This window comes from Cyprinus carpio, chromosome A24 (assembly GCF_018340385.1).
Source record: "Cyprinus carpio isolate SPL01 chromosome A24, ASM1834038v1, whole genome shotgun sequence".
NCBI classification, from domain to species: Eukaryota; Metazoa; Chordata; class Actinopteri; order Cypriniformes; family Cyprinidae; genus Cyprinus; species Cyprinus carpio.
In genome coordinates, this window is record NC_056595.1 from 15,305,052 (window position 1) to 15,323,052 (window position 18,001).

Sequence of the window (18,001 nt, forward strand, 5' to 3'; positions counted from 1 at the left end):
GTTCTACAAACAGAATATCTCAATATTTACACTCTATTACCAATGTCGAAAACAGTGCTGCTCCATTTTCATGGAAACCGCAATCAACTTTTTCTGAGATTCTTTCTGCAACATTACAAATGTCTTAACTGTCACTACTTAATATAAGTATTAATCTCTTTAAAAAAAAAACTCACCTCAACCAGATACAGTAAAAAAAAAACATGTTCCTCGTTGTTTTTTAGTAAATGAACAAAATAAATTTTCATTTCTATGTGTTAAATCTAAAAATTCACAAAAAAACAGAAATATTTAACTACATATTTTTTGAAAAAGCATTGTAATCAATAAATGCAGTGCAAAATCTTCTGTGATCATTACTGATTGATTATGTAAATAGATAATTGAGTTTTGAACTGATTTATTGAACCATTTGAACTGATTCACAGAAAAACAAATCAAACTTGAATCAATATTAACTGATCGGGGCACAACTGAAAAATCATAAGACACAGAAGAATTGTGAAACTCATTTAACGACATAGTCTTTAAGTCAAATAAAACGGGCAATGAAATAATTTTACTATTTAAAGTATTCCTTCATTGTACATCCCCAGCAAAATCATCATGAATATTTAATATATCACCCAGCCTAAACTCTGGGCATAGTTCACCTGCTGCCATAACCATGACTTTACCTTCAGGGCTCTTCCCCATCACTTAATCCTCTGGAACGTTCTCATGGCTCTCAGAACAGATTAGCAATTGTAAGCAAAGCAGAATCTTTTCTAGTGCTGCCTAGACTCCCACAATTCACTGTAAAAACATCAGTCGTTCCCATGCTGGAAAATTAAACATCAAAAGCACCACTAACAAGGCCAATACCCCTGCCATCACCATTCCCTTCAGTGTATTAATGAGCAACATCCACCCCTGCCCAAAAAATAAAATAATGAGACCCACTAAATGGATTAACGAGGAAAAGATCGAGCCAAGTCCAGGGGCTCTGATCAATTAAGCCCCCCGATATTTGCATAATTCATATAACAATGCATCATTAACTAGCACACGCTAATTATTGAGTTTGGGCATTTTGAGCAAGACGGTCACATGACTGCATACCTCCGTTTGGCCAGACGATGGGAACTGTCAGTTAGGATTAGACTGACTCTGTTTTCATGCTGCTCTCCACCAAGGCAAGTATTATAAGAGGTTCAGTTCACCATAAATCCAATACAAAACTGCCTTGGTGATGCTTATTAGGAAAATATTTTTTTTGTCTTTTTTTCTTTAGAGAGTGATCACAGGCATTTGCATTCTCACAAGGACCCAAATACAGCTCTAGTTTAAAGAAATAATAAATTTTAGAACCAACTGCTTGAATACGGATCAAACTACAATGTGCTCAAATATCTAACAGAACGAAACAATTTTCAAATCATGACAAAAAAAAAACTTCACAATGGAGGACAAATGTTTCGAGCTCTCAAACACATGCAGCCATTGTGAAGTTCATTACAAAATAAAGAATAGATATTTATACTGAACATATTTTCTTGTAAAACCACACAGAGCTTATAGCTGTGCAGATGAGCGGAGAGAGGGAAGGATGGAGGGGCCCCTGCTGCTCTGGCAGCTTTTCCATCATAGTGAATGGAACCAATTATAAATCTACAGCAATTTCTCCACATTATTCAACAGGAACTCAGTGAGCTTAGACTGCCTGTGTGCTCGCCAGCAAAGACTGGAAAAAACAGCAGGAAGGGTTAGGAAATTAAAATCTGTAATGAAACTGTTTATAATGCACTCATGCAATAATGCTCTGTTGCCTGAGTGAATGGCTGTAAACAGCACTGATACAAGCAAAACAAATCAGCAAAAAAATTAGGACATTTAAGCTGAAAAGTGTCTAAAATGTCTTTTTTAAAAACAGGTTTAGCATAGTTAAAGCCAAATGACTGGGTCTTTCAGAGCCAAAGGTCTGGCTTTGGTAGGGGAAGCCCTTGTCAACTGTAAACACCTGCAACATCCATGACCACACAGTTTGCAGACACATCAAAAGCAACACCAACCACATAATAAACAAACCCTAAACTGCAAAAAAATACAGTAGCCTTTGGCTTTTGAACATGCCATCGTGTCCAAAAGGCATAAAGATGAAAAAAATGTCCTACCTATTTCAAAACAAAACTGCTGTGCTGAAGGACAGGTGTTTACAAAATCATTTACACCATCGTTTAAAAGTTTGGGGTGAGTATGATTTTTTGTTTTTGAAAGAAATTAACACTTTTATTCAGCAATGACACATTAAATTGATCAAAAGGGACAGTAGAGACATTTATAATTTCAAAAAAGATTTATATTTCATGTTAATGCTATTTTTTAACTTTTTATTCAAAGAATCCTCCCAAAAAATGATCAGCTTCCACAAAAAATAAAAAATAAAATAAATATTAAGTAGCACAGCTGTTTTCAACATTGATAATAATAAGAAATGCTTCTTGAGCACCAAATCAGCATATTAGAATGATTTCTGAAGGATCATGTAATACTATAGGACTGGAGTAATGATGCTGAAAATTCAGCTGTGCCATCACAGGAATAAATTATACCTTAAAACAGATTCAAATAGAAAACAGTTATTTAAAATTGTAATACTATTTCAATAATACTAATACTGCTTTTAGTTTATTTTTGGTTAAAAAAATATATAATAATAAAAAATGCAGCCTTTGTGAGCATTAGAGACTTCTTTTAAAAATATTAAAAATCATACAGATCCCAAACTTTTGAAAAGTAGTGTATATATTGCAAATCAAAAATCATAAAGCATAAAATATACAGCTTTTTAAAAACCTCCTTATGTTTGAGAGAGAAAAAAGAAATCTTCAACAAGTGATTATGATGCAAATATTTGTGTACATTTTATTTGTAAAATTTCAATTATCAGAAAATGAAAGTGGCATATAATCTATCCTGGATAAATAATGAAGACAAGTAATATAGTGTGTGTGTGCAGGAACGTTTCAGAGCATGTGTGTGACTCTGACAGTGAGCTATAGGTCTCTAAAGACGAGTTATCGAGAGAGTGTGAATGGTCTTGCGGAGAACGTCTCCATTAGTCTGTGCTTGTCAAACGATCCTTAATCTTTGTACAAATATCAGCTTTACACACACTGAGCTGTTTGTCTGCAAACAGTCTCTGCTTACTTACCAGGGTCTGGAGTTTATCAATGATCTCACCGCCTTGCAACAGACACACTGACACAAACAGCAACGTGCTGCTATGTTTGTGCGTTTCCTTGATGTCAGAGACAACTCGGGTCAAACACACGCTTGACATAATACAGTCTTCACAACGACTGGTGAAGTGACAAGGTAACACATTACAGAGTATTTCACAGGTCTTAGAGTAAGGTAAATGGACGACATTCTCTTAAAGGAATAGTTCATTCAAAAATACACTCACCCTCTCAGGCCAACCAAGATGAGTTGGAAAAATTTTGCATTACATCACTATATCAACAATGGATCCTCTGCAGTGAATGGGTGCTGTCAGAATGAGAGTTCAAACAGCTGATAAAAACATCACAATAACCCACTAGTAATTCACACAACTCCAGTCAACTGAGTAATGTCTTATGAAGCAAAAAGCTGTATGTTTGTAATAAATATACCATTAAGTTCTTAATTTCTAACCATTGCTTGCAGCTAAGTTCTCTATCCAAATTGTCTTATCTGAATCAGGAGAGAAATATGCACAGATTGAGCACCATTTACAAGTAAAAACCATCCAAAACAGTTCTAAACAAATATGTAGGTGGATCTTAATGTGAGAGGACAACAAGGGAAGCATTTTTATGGATTATGGACTCATATTTTGACCATTAAAAGCCTTAATGTTTCTTACAAGTCTAACTGATGGACTGGAGCCGTGTGGACTACTTGTGGATTATTGTGATGTTTGCATCACTTGCTCAGCAAAGGAATCTGACGGCACCCATTCACTGCAGAGGATCCACTGGTGATCAAGCAATGTAATGCTTAATTTCTCTGAAATCTGTTCCGATGAAGTAACAAACTCATCCTGGATGAGCTGATGGTGAGTAAATTTTCAGAAAAATTTAATTTTTGGGTGAACTGTTCCAAGAGGAACCAAACATGAGAAAGTGAGAAACTCAACCAGCCACCTGGATGTCCAGGGGTTATTGTGTGCCTAATGAAATGGAGAAAGCACTGAAACTAAATTACCTCGACCAGGTGAGGCCCCAACAGCGACTTTATACTTCAGAGACAATTATTCTTCACTGCGGGCTAAAAATTGCCTCTTGTCAGCTGCCATACTTTTGAGCTTTGGATAATTCAGAGCACGTTTGGAAATATCAGACTGACACACCGTGCATTCCACTATGAGAAGATAATCCTGATTGGAGAGCATCTTTAACCCGCACACACACACAAACCCGCAGATTGTTGCCTCCAGGGTATTATGACTGCATGAACATACCTGCTGAAACAGACATGAAAGCCAACCTGGAGGAGTTTTTTATTACACAGCCGTCTTCTGCAAATTAATAGAAAAGTTACACCCTTTAAGAAAACAATAAGCTGGTCCAAAAACCTCTGCGGCAACAAAAAACCTCCACATCCACAAGACTAATCAGCTCTCATTTGGTCACACACACTAGAAATGAATTCATAATGCTGATGCCTACAGCCTAGTTGCCAATTTATCTATGAAAACAAGAGCGTTTGAAGACATATGTCACATCCCTGACATCTCTACCATGCTGATACCCGATCAGCCTCATGCCTCCCATCTAATATGCTTTTATCAGCCTTTCCAAGTCCCCAGACGGGATTCTCTGGCTCAGATATGGGATACCTGTTACACTGAAAGAATGCGGAGCAGTGAGGACATGTCATCTGAAATCTGTGCATCCATCTGTGCATAGCTAATAGGCCTTCCCAGCATTATAACCAAATAAGGTCAGAGCACTATGAAGGCCAACAAGATAATCAGACTGGAATCAATTATGGAACAACTTTGATCCACCCGACCACCAATCATCTTGAGCACAAACCGGCTACCACAGTTTTTCCTCAAATTGAATTCTTGGCATCTGAGCAGAGCGATCTGGTTCGTAAGAATCTATCAACTAGTTTGAAACAAACGCAAGGTCAGCCAGCATTCCTCTAAGTTGGCCTGTTTTCTTTCTTTTTCGAGAACAATACAGCACCTGGGCACTAACATTTTGAGGCCCTGACAAACTTCATTACTAGCTTTGTAACATTATTGTCCTGTTATAACTCTATAACAACCATGCGGGACTGTATAAACATTTCCATGCAAATCAAATGTCAGAAATCAAATCGTTAGTAGTTCATCGGTTAGGTTTTGTTTCCACAGTACAGCAATGCTTTCTGAGCAAAAGAGATCTTACAGATCAACAGTAACATTTTCATGTACTATATTGATTTTTTTATAATAATAATAATAACTAAATCATTAGACTACAGCAATAAAACATAATATGCATTATAAAGATTTTGTTAATTATTATTATTGCCATTATATTTATTGATTGCCATTTATATATTATCCATTATATTATATTGCTTTGCAATATAGTCACACATGTATTTTTTTTACAGACAACATGATAATTAAAAATCAAGAAGAAAATGTGTGAATATCTATAAAATATCTTTAAAAAAAATCTCTATTTCAGACCCAATGAAGTGAAACTAGATCACCTAAAAAGTTTGCAAATATTTTTTATATAAGTGCTACAACACTGCTTTGTAATTGTTTACAAACAAAACAGTCAAGATATTTTGGGCACAATTTCCTAATGACCAACAATTATCAACATTTGACCAATTTGTTTTATCATCATAAAACAAACTCTGTTCTGAAAAAAAAAATAGATATTCATAAGTGAGAATGTTTATAGAATGACAAAATATATAAACATACATGATTTATTCAAGTGTAAAATTGCGCGAGCACAGTCATGTCAACTACTATAGCTAAATGAGGCCTGTAAAACTATGCAAAAATTTTCATGTATGCTTCTTAGAGATGCTCTTACACTTCATAACACATTTATTGACACTCTGACAATGACTCATTAATACAAACATCTTATAAATCTTATAAATACAGAGGTATTTTTATTTTGCCTATGATTAGCATTAGAGGGACAAATTAACATCACAGCTGCAGCCAAAGTGCATTTAGCTCTCTTTTATTGAAATACCGTCATAAATACGTCTACTAAATCGTTTTTAAAGTAGAAAAAAATAAACATAACCTCGGAGAGTCAGGGATATTTTGGATTATTTTGATTGGATGTGGTAGGAGGTAGTCGGCTAACGTTAGTTAGCTAACACCCGCATCCTTAAAAAGAAAAAAAAAAGAGTATAAAAAGGCATCTTTCTTTGATTAACAAGTATTCGCAAAAGTGCAAAATGCAGGAAATATGAAAAGTGAAGGAAACTTGAGTAAGCTAATGGAATAGTATGGTGGGGTTCCTAAAAACAAGAGATGTTTTGGGGGAGGAGAGAGACTTACCAAAAACGTGCAGTAGTTTGGAGTTGAATCCACTAGTTTTTCGTTGGTCGACTTTTTCCAGCAATGTTTCTCGCTGTTTAATCCAAGAAAACGGCAATCCCTCTCCTTCTTTTCCACGCAAACCGCTACTGCTTCAGTAATTTACTGCTGCAGCAGCACCGACATTTTCTTCGGCTCCCCAAGTTCTTGCATTGAAAGGACGTTTTTGGATGACTGAGTCCTGGAACAATTCTCCCTTTTGCGAGGAACTTCTCGGGTCCTCCCACTTCCCAAGAAGGAGGAGGGATCTGAACAATAAAGATTCCTTCCCAAATCTCAGCGTAGTTCACGCTTGTCTCTCCTTCAGATATAGGGTTTAAAGCTTGAGTGGAACGTTCGTGACGAGAACTTTTCTTTTTTTTACGTGTGAATCCTAAACGTTACGTGCGCAGGATAAGGAGCCCCTCCCCCTCCCGCAGCCTCTCTGTTCTCCCTCATTTGGTATGCGCTCGTCCCCGCAGGGCTTAGGTTGACCCGTCTATTGAAGCGACAGTCCCGCAGGCGCAGCTGAGCCGTGTTGTGCGGGAAAACCTCACCGTGAGGACCCCTGCATGTGTCTCTCAGAGCCACCGGGTCCATTGATAACCGGACCATTCTGCCAAACATCACACCATTACAGACACGGTCACTAAAGACATCACACCATTTACCTGAAAAGGTTATTTCAGCATGGAAAACTCTGGCAAACAGTTTTCAACGTCACTAGTTCATTAGATGAAACTTATTTTAGTAACTTGTAACTATTCTAACAGCACTTATTAGTACTCTAATGTTATTTCCTATTGGTTTCCTGAACTACTTCCTATGTTTCCTACTGTACTAATACTACTTCCTAGTTGTAGTTCTCATTAATGCTACACTAATATCATCCCAATTTTTAAGCCTAAAAGAGCAAGTTACAATTGTTTATATATATATATATATATATATATATATATATATATATATATATATGTGTGTGGTGTGTGTGTGTGTGTGTGTGTGTGTCTATATATATATATATATATATATATATATATATATATATATATATATATATATATATACACACACACATATACATACATATATAGGAAACTAAACAAAAGGAAACTAATAGGAGTTAGTAATACTTTAAGCAGAGAAAGTAGTACAGGAAACTAATCTAGTAATCTAGCAGCCTGACGTCAATTGATTTATATAGTATATATAGTATATATTCAGAGTGTCTATAATCAATTCAAGTTCATAAAAAAAAAAAAAAAAAAAAAAAAAAAAATATATATATATATATATATATATATATATATATATATATATATATATATATATATATATATATATATATATATATATATATCGTTATAATTATATTTTTTTTTCTATGGACTTGAATTGATTATAGACACTCTGAATAAGTATCCAATGCATACACTTTATTTATTTATTTATTGAAGTTGTTAATACAACATTATTGGAGTTCAGTTTACAAAAAAAAAAAAAAAAAATTTCAGTTTTTCCACTTCAAAGTTTCATGTTTAGCTGAATGTGTTACTTTGTAAATATTTGTGAAACTTACTAGCAATTTCTAAGTGAAAATTGTTTCAATTTCAAAGTAAATATTACACATCTTTTTCAGTGTAGTAGTGAGAGAAACTGAAAAAGATACTACTGAATTGCTAACTACTGATTAGAATATACACATGTAACATTAAATAGATAGTAAGTTAAAAATACTAAAAACCTTGTGTTTGCGTGTCACCTGTTGCTCCTCAGGTGAAAGTAAACATCTCTGAGTCTGTTTTATGGCAATGTGTGTGGTTGGTCTTGCCTGGTTTTTGCATGCCATGTCAGAGCCACATGTTTTTCTTTTTGGTTTGCTTGGCATGAGAGCTGATGTTATAGCAGAGGATGAATTAGACTTCCATGCTTATTAGCTGTGCAGGCTCTCTGCCCGTGTGGACACAGCTGCAGTTGACACACCAACAATCAGACCTTCTCCAGTTTACACACACACTCTGCTGGCATGCACACATGCTGTAATTGCTCCAGTAATTAGAGGAACCTCAATACTGCTCATTGTTATAATCATGTCACCAGTCTTAGTATGCAGATGGGTCTAAGCTATTACTAATTTTATGTTTCCAGTCTTAGTATGCAGATATATATATATATATATATATATATATATATATATATATATATATATATATATATATATATATATATATATATATATATATATATTTATATATATATATATATAAAAACATACTTTTTATTTACTTAAAAATGGAAGTAATTTAATTCAAAATCGAAATCAAATAGTAATTGAAATCCAATAGTACAGTGTAGCAATGGTTACTCCATGATCATGGGTTTAATTTCAAGGGAATGTAAAGACGGATAAAATACAAAAGTATATATGTGTAAGTCACTTTGAATGAAGTATCTGCCAAATAGATTTTTTTAAAAAATACAATTATTTTTAATTAATTAATTTTTGTAATTGTTTTATTCATTTGTTAATTTGTTTATATATTTATAATTTTATTTTATTTTATTTTTTACTTTTTTTTCTTCTTTTTTTTATACTTGGTCCCGAAGCTTTGGTATAATTCGATAGCAATTCGATAAATCCAGTTATTATTAAGTATCATTACTACAACCAGTATTACAGAATTTGGTGTGCAGTGATGACAAGTTTGACTTATTGCCTTGTTGTTCTAATTAGACTGGTCTCAAGTAACTTTTAATAGGAGATATCTGATGTCATATGTAGCCTGTGATAATGTATAATTAGTTTGCTGTTTTTACACAAATAATTCCACAACTGAGAGGCAGCAATAATAAAGGATGGCTGTGGCTTGTCTTTTGTGGTTTTTGTGAAGTTTATAGGTGATGTACACGGTTTGGCTCTCTGATGATAGAATTACGGATGTTTGGAAGTGTGTATGTTATGCTGCAATTTATGGTTCACGTTTGGTATGTGCAGCTTCATTTGGCACAGTCACAGTGTAAATATATGTGGGTGCATCTGTGGTCTGAGGTTGCTTATGTAAAGAATTACAGCATTTGTTTATATGCTGCTGCATATATACAATCCTATGTATTTATTAGTAAAATGAAATGTATTTATTTTTTTCTGTATTATCTACATAAATTATATTAGCACAAGGCTTAATTTTTGAAGGAATTGTTTACTCATAAATAAAATCTTGCTGAAATTTTCCTCACTGTCAAGCCATCCAAGATGTAGATGAGTTTGTTTCTTAATTGATAATTACCATTACATAATTAGCACTGTTAGAACTGTTTTAAATTGTTTTCTCTTGTAAACACTGTTTGATCTGTGCATATTTCTCTACTGATTCAGTCGAGATGGCTTTTTCAATAAAGAAAGCAATATTATTAATAGACAACTCATGTTTTAGCTGGAAACAATAGTTTGAAGTTAACATTTATCAGCTGTTTGGACTCTCATTCTGACGGCACCCATTCACTGCAGAGGATCCACTATAATGTAATAATACATTTCTCTGAATCTGTTCCAATGAAGAAACAAACTCATCTACATCTTGGATGGCCTGAAGGTGAGAAGATTTTCAATAAATTGTAATTTTTTTTTATTTACAATGGCTGTAATAATAAAGTTTTTTAAAAGACCTGTAAAAGGTCTCTCATCCCAAAGAGAGAGAGAGGTGCAGGGAGGATTTCAGGCCCTCTGTGCCATTTTCCCTCCTTGCCCTGTGCACCATAGGCTGAATTAGGCACAGACAAAAGCCATTGTGGCCTAGCCATGAAAGGGCTATTAACCATGCTGCTGCTTCAGAGGCCAAGTCTCCCAGAATGCCTCTGGCCCAGCATGCATAATTCCCAGCATGCATTGCTTTCTCTCACCAATACCTCCATCACCTTCACAGCTTCATAATAAAGACCAACAGACTGATATGTAGATGATGATATAATTATAGAGGACATATTTAAAATAGCATGGCTCTTGTGGCCTAAGGCTTTTCACACTCGTTGCTCAAAGCATTGCTTTGTAAGGCGTTTTTTTTTTTTTTCTAATAAATGCGCGTGTGTGTGTCTTGTGTAGCTGTGGAACAGTACTTGCAGTGTGGCAAGTCTGAAAGCACTGTTTAATTGTGTGTATTTGTGAAGTGTGCATGTGTGTACACGTGTGCCTTTGGAGGGATCCTAAGAGTCTCAGGGTCTAACCTTATTACTCAACACAGGCGCCATGACAACGACCCCCAGGCACCGCGTCTACCGCTGACCTTAGCAGCTGTGTCACTTCCTCAGTGTGACAAAACTAAGAATGAGCGGCTCTAAGTGCCTCACGCCAGTACACATAGTACTTAAAGAACACTGTTTACTAGTTCATTTAAACTCTTGCCATTTACATTTACAGACTTAAGGGCCAATAATTATAACGTTTTAATAATTGCTCTAATTCTATGAGAATAGGGAAGTCCACAACACAACTATACAATCACTTTCAAATATATATATTTTTTTCAAACAGAATGTTATTGTGCATTGGTGTGGACACTAATATAGTTATTGTTATATTTATGTTATATATCCTTACACTTATCGTTCCAGGTGGTAACGTTCCTTTGGAACAATTATTACAATTTTACAGTTATAGTTATCATCCTTGGTGTGATATCCCTTTACAACAATTAGAATTATTTTAACTTATTAGTTATAGTTATAATTAGAGTTATTATCCTTGGTGTGAACTTACCATAACAACAATGATTTAAACTGTGTAGTTATGGTTATCGTTATAGTTATCATCTTGGTGGGACATCCCTTTAGAATGATTATCAAAACTTTATATAGTTATAGTTATCGTTATAGTTATCGTCCTTGCTGTAAACGTCCCTTTAGAATGATTATTAAAATATTATATTTACAGTTAGTGTGAACGCACCATTACAATGATTATTTAAACAACATAGTTATTTTTAAAGTTATCGTCCTTGGTGTGAAAGTATATTTTGTTTGATTTTTGTGTTATTGCACCAATTATTTAAACAACATAGTTATAGTTATTTTTAAAGCTTTTAAAATAAAACAAAGAATTATCATTAATTCACAGCTAAACACTCCATTTGAATTTCACTTCAAATTTCATGATTCACCAATAACTTTTTTACAACATTATTCTAAAGCAATGAAAAATGGTGGAACTAGACCACACATGCAAAAGTAACATACTCTGGGTGGGTGACATTATAAATGTGTTACAATTAAATTTTATGCGTATAGATATTTCATCTTTTTACTTTTGATTTCATCATATAAGGTAAAAGTGTAAGAAAAGATACGTTATAGCTTGAGCTGGGTGGTTCTCTACCAACAATGAGGACTAGACCTTATGCCTTTAAGTCTTCATACACAGAACTATTAGTAAAAATAGCTCAAATATATTATATTTGCATTTTTGCAGCTTAGAAAAGTCATGTAAACAAACAAATTGTACAAATGTTCATGCATGCACACTACTAAAACATATAAATCACAATCCTCTCAGCGAAACATTTCACAAAACCCCATTTCATGCTGATACATACACAGTACGGCCTGCACAAAGCTCTGTGATCCTGTGCCCTGGCCTCTGTGACTCTTCATTTCCTGCTGTATTATTGCTGTTATTATTTTTCTGGATGGGAGAGTTTATGTGTGTGTGTGCACGATATGCTTTTATTGTTATTATTCGTTGTGTCGTCAAAACTGGGGCGTGTGTTGCCGTGGCGCAGCTGGATTGGATCGGCCTGTTAACTTGCTCCAGATGCGGCTGACTGCAGTAATTGGACCTGGAGCCGTTGAAATCCCAGTGTCGCTCCACTAGACTCAGAGCAGAGGAATTGGGGGAGCATTTCAGAATAACCCTGACCTGGCCTGGCCTGGACTTAACCTGGGTTAATGACCTCGGGATTTTTCACTGAAAGGTGGTGCTTTCATCTGCAGCCTGGTTGCAAAAAACAATGACGTGGTTTTAGCTTTTTTTTATGTTGCATTCATCAAGTGGCATTTATTTGTTATTGTGTCTCCTACTGAGTTTTTATGGGTTATTTTTTATTATGACCAATAAGGGCTTAATATTTAGATAGAATATATATATATTCTGAAGAACTAAAGAACTAAAATTAAAGCTTGAAGAACTAAAATTACTAAAATTAAAAACTGAAATACATAGCAAAACTTAAACTAACATCTGAGTGAAAACATAAAAACTAATTTTAAAAATATTATTTAATACTCAAATAGTATATAGATAATACTAAAATAACACTTACTCTAAAAATACATATATGCATTAATTAATTAACAAAAAAACAGACAAACAAACAGGATTAAAAACAAGAGGATTTTAATTTAATTAACATTTTTATTATTTTGATAAAAATGTTCTTTTGGATCCTGATGACTTTCATTTTACAGACAAAAACAGAAACATTCTTCAAAATATCTTCTTTTGTGTTCCACAGAAGACAGAAAATCATACAATTTTGGAACAACATGAGAGTGAGTAAATGATAGTTTCGGTGAACTATCCCTCATTTAACAAATCATTTTCAATATTGCTGGTCAATAAAAAAGAAATAACCTATCTTTGACCATCTTTGAACAATAAAGAATAGTGTTCAGTGTCGAGGGGCTGTGATAGGACAAAAATGTTTCGTCCATGATGGAAGACGTCTGGTTTCCAGGTTGTATGTCTGGGGAGGTTAAAGTCTGGAAGATTTAAGGTGGACTGCAGAAGGTATTAGAAGGAAGTAAAGACGGCATATGCTGGAGATTTAAGGTGTCTTCTATCCTTTCCATTGACGCACCTGGTTTTATCATCCACATTCCCTGCCCTCCTACACAGAGCTCTCTATCTTGATTCCTGTCTCTCCTGTGCCGCCCCTCCCTGTCTTACCCTCACTTTTTCTCCATTCCTCCCCCTTCACAATTCCTGGTCCCTGAGCTTGCCAGACGGTCATAATTAACGAGGAAAACGATAGTCCCCATGGTCCTCTGGTTCTCCACTACACTGACCGTCCACTCCCAGTATGTGTGTCCTCCTCGGTGATTAAATGTAGCCTTGTGTCTGTGTGTATGGTTGTGTACCTGAGCGAGTGTGTGTTTGCAGACCTCTGTAAATCTACCTCTCTTTGTACGTGTGTGTACCTCCACTCTTGGACTAGGTTTCTCTTTTACTCAATGCCTCTTTATGTTCAGTGTCAGCAATGAAGCATGATCTCACCCGTTACAAATAACAGGCTCTGAAAATGACTTCTCACAGAGCCTCACACACAACCTGGGAGCAACAGCTCACACGCAAGCAAAATTACCTTCTTGACAAAGCATTCAATCTAAGTGCCAGCCATATGCACCCAGGGTGTTCGTAGACTGTTTTTTTTTTTTTTTTTTTTTTTTTTTAGTTTGCACAATTCTTTTGCTTATAATGGAATTTACACAAGTATTTTAATGTTGATTTTCAGGTATTGAGTTACAGTTTGTAGGTAATCTGCATATTTAAAGTCTGTTTTGAATATGTATGAATTGTGAATGTTCCTTTGTGTTGAGATATTTAAGTCCTGGCACGGAAACCAGTGAAATGCCATCATAATAACATCTCGGCACGACTTCCCGGGGCCCTGCATTGTAGAACAGTCTGACCATTCCAGAGAAACATGACTGATAAGAGCCCCTCTGATCTCTATCTGTCACTCATAGACAGAGGCAGGGATACACAGACCAGCACAAAGTCACCATCATAAATAAACACATGGAAACTAAATCCCATTTCTCTTACATTCCCTCTTTATGACTTTTACTCTCTTTTTGCCTTGCACACACACACACTAAAAGTGTTAAATGAACATACAGAGACTATTAGAGATTGGCAGAATAGCCTGAAACACTTCCTAGACAAACATTTTGACTGATTACATTGTCACTGGAATTATTTGCTTCTCATCAATTCTCTTAACTTGTGGGGTCCCACAGGGCTCAATCTTAGTACCAATTTTAATTTGCTATCCACACACCCCTTTTAGACCATTTCACAGATAAAGACAATATCTTTGTTTGCTATCACTCACAAATTATTTTTACATTTACAATGGTGTTTTTATGGATTTTTACAATAATATAATCATATTTTTATACTGCCAATTATCACAGTGTGTAGTGTCAAGTAGCATCATTAGCAGTGACATTTCAACAGATTTGCTCTTTTCAGTTAGTCCTTTTCAATACTTAGTATTAGTAATGAGTAAATTAACACTTTTAGTTGCTTAGCGATTCCGTTAATAATTAGTTTTGTATTTTTATGGAATAAATATTTGGAAAAATTTAAATGCAATTTCACTGTCAAATTATTAGATTGTCAGTAATAAACACATTTAGAATAATTCTTGTAAAATCTATACACATTGTACATGATTTTCACAGTCTTTTTAGAGGCGGCATAAATGCAGTCCTATAACTGTGCAACAATTCTAAACATACAAAAATTTTGTGTGTTCGATTCACTTCATTCTTTAATAAATCGTACTACCCTGCATGGGTTGCACAAACAGAGGTTGAATTCAATATGAAACAGAATTTGCAACCCATTTTGTTGATTTTATTTTGACTTTACAATGTTCATATCCAAAAGAAAAAGACCACACTCAAATAATACAGTTCTTCTTCAGTTTGGCCACTGTTAGAGGCAGAAAACAGAAGAGAGAGAAAAGAGAGAGAGATCAGAGGAACAGAAACAAAGAGAGAGAAAGAGAGAGGGGTGTGTAATAAGATGTAAACAGTGATGTAAATATTGTGTTGTGCTCTAGTAACAGCTCCTTTATGAAGGCTGAGCAACAGACTGCTCAACTGTTTATTTTCCTTCCAGACGGACGAGTTCTTATCAAATAAGCAGACAGAGTTTCAATGTGCTGTCCAACAACAGGCTTAACACATGCTCTGGTTCTGCCCCTTGACTTCAACTCAGTGTCACAAATCAATGCTGTTTCCCAAAACCACACAAAAGCCCATACAGCCAAACAAACACACACACACACACACACTTACAAGATACCTATTCTAGTACAACGGAGCGCATACCTGTAGTTTACAGAATGATTACAACAGTCAAATATACAGTCATACTTTCAAATATTAGTAAATTTAAATCTATCTGCACAAAGTTAAGTGGTCAAGTATAGGTTAGTTAATATTTTCCTGTAAAACATTATTAGTTATGAATGAAACTGAGAACAATTTTTTTCCCCAAGTGTAACTCTTTAACAAATTAACTCCAAAAAAAAAAAGAACCATCATCACAGTCACCAATGAACAAAAAAGAAAAGAAAAAAGAGAATCACCATCACATTTCCAATGAACAAAAAAGATGAGAAAGAAGTGTGTAACTATAACATTTTGTTTTTGTCTCACACTGTGGTTCATCAAATCCTCTCCCAAACACACACACACTCTGTTGAGGATATGCATCAGCGCTGTCACAGTGTGACACATATCAGGTCTTTTCCATGTAACCACTGCAATCAGTGTAGAAATAACAGTATGATAAGGGATGAGAGCTTGGAGGAGGTATTCATGAGCCTATCAGGGGAGCCGGCTGGAGTTTGATCTATGGGCTACAGAGTTAAAAGGGAGAGTTTTGGACTTCTTTGTACCATTACTCCCCCCTCCTCTGTCTTTTCCTGATAGCTGTCCTAATCAGAAACACCTGGCACACAGTTTTCCTCCTTACAGGCTTGTAAAGGCACTCGCACACACACATTGCAATAGTTTTTTAAAGTCGCAGTAAAGTGACATTTTAAATGTCATGAAATGCTTTAATCCGACTGAAATATTACTGGTATGTTTTTTGCATAGTCTGTCATAAAGTGACTGCAGTTTGGACATAAATTAATCAGACAAATGCATTCAGTGGTGTGTGCATGCTCTGACAGATACTGACACGCAGAAATGGAGATCGTAGCTCGTCTTGTAAGAACTCTCTGTAGTTTAATACTATATACTTGTAAACAAGCTAAAAATTATTCCGCAACTCCCAGAAATGATTGGCTCTGATTGGTCAGTCACAGCATTTAGCAATATAGAGTACAATAGTGCCTATCCACTTTTTCAACACATTGCTTTCAGAAGTATTTTTACCCATTCATTTTTCCCACAGGGATCCCTACGAAGTCTTTGTTAAAGATTTATAAGTGATAAACCAAACTAACCAGATCCGAGGTGTATTACAACATTGCAAACTTTTATTTGAAGCCATAAAAAAAATAAAAAATAAAAAATAAAAAAATCGGACAAAGGTACAAGTGTGAGGGAAAGAACTACAATCCCATGAAGTATAATCAAATTAAAAATGATCGAGAAATATAAAGCTATTGAGTTAAAGATGTTTATTATACACTGAAAAAAAAATTAGCTTAGGATTTTATTTTCATTCATAAATTGTTAGTAAATTTCACAAGTAATTACACAAACAATTTAAATAAAGGAAATGACATGTTAAGTTTTTAAAAAACATTTCTTAGCAGAATTATGTTGTGTGGTGTTGTTTTTTTTATTTTGTTGTTTTAAATGTTTTTTTTTATATATTTTTATATATATTGTGTAATGTGTGAGATTTCTTTCTTGGCACTCTATATAATTGACTGTTGTTCTTATATCCATTCTATTATACACATTTATTTGGTAACCAGCCATTAAATAAGCAGTTAATGTACAGTCTTCATCATAAATTATACCCCTACTCCTTTATTCTATTAAAATGGCCATTTGACTGTATATTATCCCCTACTTAATATATTCTATAACATTTAATTGTGTGAATACAAAACAACAGGGCATTTTTAAACAAGGTTAAAGAGTGTATATGTAGGTAAAAAGGGTTATTACACAACATGCATGTGTTTGTATAACCATCTCTTCAGTGTGTGTTTGTGTATTAACATACACACACTAAGTTGTGAGAATAAATAAACATGCCACAGCCATAGCTCACGTAGCCATATTATCTCAGAAAAGACCAAGTGTTTTTTTTCCACTGGTTTGATTCATACTACAACTCACTACGACCCACCACAGCAACACCCCCCCATCAAATCCACACATGGCTCCAATAAGAAAAGCTATTTTTAGCAGTCTGCAATTTATTCACGAATCTGATTACAGGTTTTGCATGTGATAGGTGCTCTGGATTTATTTGGATGGAACGTGTATCCATAAACACAAAGCAACAACTTTATGGACTACCACTGTTTACTCAAACACCTCGTCATCCAAACTGGCCTTCTGTGAGTGTGTGTGAGTTTATGTGTGTACACATGAGTATGCATGTCGGTCGTGTTGATTTTTTTACTGTGGAAGCGAGATTGCCATCATGTCCACAACAGCCCTGTGATTGTGAAT

General features: G+C 34.8%; 1 protein-coding gene across 3 annotated transcripts in view; it reads right to left on the reverse strand.

The window, feature by feature from the left end:
• LOC109050229 (brother of CDO-like) overlaps window positions 1–18,001 on the reverse strand; it is a 48,678-nt gene that overhangs the window by 19,366 nt on the left and 11,311 nt on the right. The window contains exon 1 of one of the 3 annotated variants that reach the window (XM_042714334.1): window positions 6,557–6,958. The exons of the other annotated variants lie outside the window; for them this stretch is intronic. The gene's annotated coding sequence lies outside the window, so the exon portion shown is untranslated. Of the gene's footprint in view, window positions 1–6,556; window positions 6,959–18,001 lie in introns of those variants that run through there. 3 annotated transcript variants of the gene reach the window in all.